Source organism: Peromyscus eremicus, chromosome 19 (assembly GCF_949786415.1).
Source record: "Peromyscus eremicus chromosome 19, PerEre_H2_v1, whole genome shotgun sequence".
Lineage (NCBI taxonomy): Eukaryota > Metazoa > Chordata > Mammalia > Rodentia > Cricetidae > Peromyscus > Peromyscus eremicus.
The window spans coordinates 58,508,769-58,513,592 of record NC_081435.1 but is presented as its reverse complement, the minus strand read 5'-3'; the positions used below and the strand labels follow the sequence as shown (position 1 = coordinate 58,513,592).

The window sequence follows — 4,824 nt, the reverse complement described above, 5'->3', positions numbered from 1 at the left end:
ACTTAATTAATAGGGTCTGATTGACAGGAATGAGTAAATAACACAGCAGAGATACCAAGTACATAGCCGTGCACACAGAACTTTTCAAAACTAATAAGCATTTCTTTCAATATCAGAAGTTTGAAAGATACTGAAAAATTACTGACCTAACCTCTTTACTCTAATTACAGTAGTGCTTGCTTGTAGAAGCATGATCAGTACACTCTCAAGTTAACAGCTCATTGGCCAGTGGGCAACCATGGTTCTTTAACCACGCATTGAGCTTGCTCAGTGCAGGTCATCAGTCAGCATCCCTGAAGTTCCTGGTACAATAGGTCTGAGATATGGCTAAAAAAAATTTAGTTCTAGCAAATTTCCAGGTGATGTTAATGTGTCTTGTCTGAACATCACACCTGGTAAGCTAATTGTCTGTAATGTTCCACCCCAGCCACAACCATCATCTTCCTTTCCAGAGCATCACTCCCAATGCTCTCCTTTATTCCAAAGGCCAGCACTCCATGGTTCATTCTCAAAACTGGCTATCACTCTGTTCTAGGGAAGGATACTATGGTGTTCTGCAATTGAGTGGAAATGGCTAACAAAAGGCACTTTCTATTTCCCTTTGTCTGGGCTCTGAGCCCACAGAAGCTGGATCCTGTAGTCCATTAGGTCATGATCTCACTAATCCACTACTCATGCAGCTCCCTCAGAGATAAAGAGCTCCACATGCCTGGGAACTGTCTAAGAGAGCAAATACTTCTGGTTAGGTCTCCAGTACCTTATTCCATATATAGACTCTCTACCATCTGAGGACTTCCAAGAAGCCATCTGATAGATTAAAAGAACCTGACTTGCTAGTATTCCTAGCCAAGTTACTCTTAGGTGTTTTTATTAGCAAGGAGGCCATGTGGCATATTTCACATGCACACACAGATGTGCTAAATGAAACTGTTGTTTATAAACTTCAATTCATTTGCATTTTATTTCATCAAGACAAAAAGCAGAAACTAGCTTTCCTCACACCAATCACTAATTTTCTGTTTTAAAGTTTGGTATGTTTTCCATAATGAGCTGAATCAAAAATCTCCTTGAAGAATATGTATTTATATTTTTTTAGAATTCAGATTGTTTGCACTTAAAACACCAATTAAGTTTCTTTTGTCTTTGATTTCATATTGCTGGAAAATAGTTTGACCAAGCATGAATGCTGATTTTTCCTTAGTTGCAAGAATTACAGGCAATTTCATTCTTGGCTCAGCGAAAGGATAACCCTTTTTCAACACAATCAGAAATCGACAATGATTCAAAAGCAACATCTTGTCCTTAATACTGTCAGATTGGAACCATCAATATGAAAAATCTTTACAAAGTTAAGGTAATGTCCCTAGGAACCATTTATCAATCAGTGTGACTATTTATGCCACAATACTATTTTTCTTAAGGTTTTGTAGGGTTTTTCTTTGGAGGGGGGTTCTTTTTTTTACACTATTGATTTTTTTATCCATGTATTTTTCTCTCCATTGAATGGTTCCAGATAATGACACTGACTTTGAACATTTTCACTGTTCTTATTTCATATTGTAGGAGGCTTACACATTCTCTCCCCCACTTTTTTTGCCTCAGTTTATTAAAAGCATTGTTTTGTCATAGATTCTTATGTAGGTTTTCTGGCTATGGAGAGGTTATAGGAAAATGTTAGTTGTGTACAGCCCAGAATTCAGCTGTCAGATCGGAAATGATGTTGATGCTTACTTGCTCATCTTAAGTCATTTGCTCTAATCCACTTTTTACCACCAGGTACTCTACAGCTATCTGGAGATTGGCTGTACCAGAAGTACCGCTTCCCCAGAAATCCCCAGAAGAAAATTTGGCTAGTCTGAGGGTGTTCATGGGCTACCAATAAATCACCCAGTGATCAGATTTATACTTCAAAGAAAAACTTCCCTTTCCCACTTTCAAATATTGACAGAGCCACATGTATAGAACCCAGAAAGACTTGGATATTTTTGCTAAGAGCTGAGTGATTTGAGCTGTCAACAAGTGTCTAACATGAAACCTTTGAATGAATGGGAGTTAAGTCCTCTTCAAATTACAGTAGATATTTACAAGTGGTCTCTACCTTCTGAGCTAGAAGTTCTTCCTAGTCAGTGTGCCTGAAAAACAGATAAGCTTGAACTTTCCTGGTGAACTGTCCCCCAGACCAGTTCCAAGAAAAGATGCAGTGTTTCTTTTCTGGAGCTTTTTGAGCAAATCTCTGGCTTCTTAGATGAAGTAGGAAGGCAAATTAAGTTTGATGGTTTGGTCAGCTGTTCACTTTTCTGTTCCTCCAGTCAATAGAAATGCTCCAGTTAGCATGCCACACAATAATCCTCCCAAACTCCACCAATCCCTGGTGTGACAACAATGACTTCTCATCAAGATTTGGGGGGCCATAAATTCTATTTTTCCACAAAATGCATGTGTGACTGCTCCATCATGAGTATATCTGTGCATAATCCAAAGCTTGTCATTTCCATTTGCTGGTGATTTTCTGGCCTTGGGTCTCTGTAGATGACCTTCATTTTGCTCTAAATGTCCCCCCAAAACCATGGATATTTCAGCCACACAAAAGTAGGTTGTGTCTTCAATAAAAATTCCCTTTTGAACTCAATCAATAAATCTCCTCCAGTGAGGTAGACAAGAATTAGATGGGTTTTTCCACCACTCTGAAAAGCGTAACCCACAAAGGAATGTTTTACCCCCTCTGGAATATTCTACTCTGCTTTTGTTTGAGATATATCTTTACCATTTCATACTATCACTTCCTTTTTAAGCACCTTCATGGAGAATAACTTCCAGGTAATTACTTCTGTCACTTTTCATACTGAAGATATTTTCTACAGCCCTCTTTACCAAGTACTCAAGGTAGTTCAAAACATTCTGGCCCTGAATGAACAAGTCTTACTTGTTCTGGCCCTCTGTTCTCAGTTTGAGTGAAATGTCAAATTTTTCACAAAATTCCATTTCAAATTTATACAATCCAACTCCTTCATAGTCCATGCTCTCTTCCAGCTTATCCTAAAAGCTTGATTTTTTTTTTTTTTTTTTGTGATCCAAATCTGTGTCAAGCACTCCTACCACATCCTCAACATTCCTATGTTAGAAATCCAGTGCTAGATAAAAGTCATCAACCCAGCCGGGCAGTGGTGGCGCACGCCTTTAATCCCAGCACTCGGGAGGCAGAGCCAGGTGGATCTCTGTGAGTTCGAGGCCAGCCTGGGCTACCAAGTGAGTCCCAGGAAAGGCGCAAAGCTACACAGAGAAACTCTGTCTCAAAAAACCAAAAAAAAAAAAAAAAAACTAGTCATCAACCCTATCATCACATTGTGGGCTTGAACCCACTATAACCACAACCATGACTATTACCACTACCTGCTGTTTAGGTTCAGTTCCTGTACCCCTCAGGTTACCCATACTTCCTAGTGATCTTGGAACAGGCATCCTCCATCCAGAAAAAAGTCACTGACCCCAAAATACATCTTTGATTACTTTTCCATCTACTACTGCCGTTATACTATGACCTGTCCTTAAAAAAATTCTTTAATAGGCAATATTAGCAATCCCTTATGTCCTGAATAGAGTAACAACCAATTTTCACATTTTAATAACTCCAACCTCAGCAGAAGCACAATAACTTTTTAATGCAGAAGCATTTTAATTGCCTAGTATAAGCAATTTTGCTAAAGAAACCTTATTGGAAATTCTCAGTTCAGTGTCTCTAAATTCTTGTATTACAAAACCATCCCACATCTTCTTAAATCAGATTTGGCACCTCCAACTGTAGAACAGAATTGCATTAAAGATGTTTCAGTGGTCTCTGACCCAGAACTATCTGATTAACCATCTCATGCTGACAGCCTCTTACTCAGAACAGTATATTTGAACCTTTAATTCACATCCTTTGTATAGTTTGAACTTTAGATCATTGGGCATTGAAATCTGTCTGAATTTATCTTAAATTTATTACACATTGATAGAGCCACATCTGATTTGATCTTACACAGGTCTGGTACATGCTGTCACAGCTGCTGCAAAAACATATTTGCAATGGTCCTGTCCTGCCCAGCAAATATTGTTTCCCTACATATGTCCATTACCTCTTGTTCTTACAAACTTTCACCCCCTCTTCCACAATGATCAAATGATTCTGGTACCTTGGTGTCAGGAATGTGATACACATGTTCCATATTTAGAGTTGAAAACTTTGCAGACTCTTAATCTATGTACTGTCAAGTTGTGGTCTCTGTGTTAAACAGTATCTACTACAAAAAGAAACTTCTTTCATGAGGACTCAGAGATGTACTAATCTCTGGGTACAAAGGTAAGAACTTAGGGGCAGTTTATTACTATGTATATTTAGCAGAATGATAGTATTATGTATTGGTCAGTTTCCTCTACAGGAATAGAAACAAATGAAGAAATATATATTAAGAGGACTTCACCAGATTCCAGCCCATGCCCCACCAGGAATTCTCCAGTTGTTCCACATTGCCTGAAGACCTGGGTAGGGAACTTGACTCACACTCCTGGCCACCTCCATTAGAATCCCCTCAAAGCCCTGAAAGTGCCTACCAGGGACTTCTACTTCCTCATAGTCATTCTCCTTCCCTTTGGGCTTGTCAGATGCCAGCCCACTGCATAGTTGAAACTCTCTAGCTGTCCCACAAGGCCAGGATATTCAGGTAGGTAACTCACCCCTCCCTTTCTGGGCCCTTCTGTTCAGGTAATGATAAGACGCTACATCTTCCTTCCAGTAACACTGTCTCTTCATCCATTTTAAACTCCCCCAAAACCTTCACACATCCT

At 39.2% G+C, this 4,824-nt stretch overlaps 1 pseudogene; it reads right to left on the bottom strand.

The window, feature by feature from the left end:
* Positions 1-1,740: 1,740 nt before the first annotated feature.
* On the bottom strand, positions 1,741-3,027 carry LOC131895641 (ribosomal protein S6 kinase beta-1-like; annotated as a pseudogene).
* Between the last annotated feature and the right edge of the window lie 1,797 nt (positions 3,028-4,824).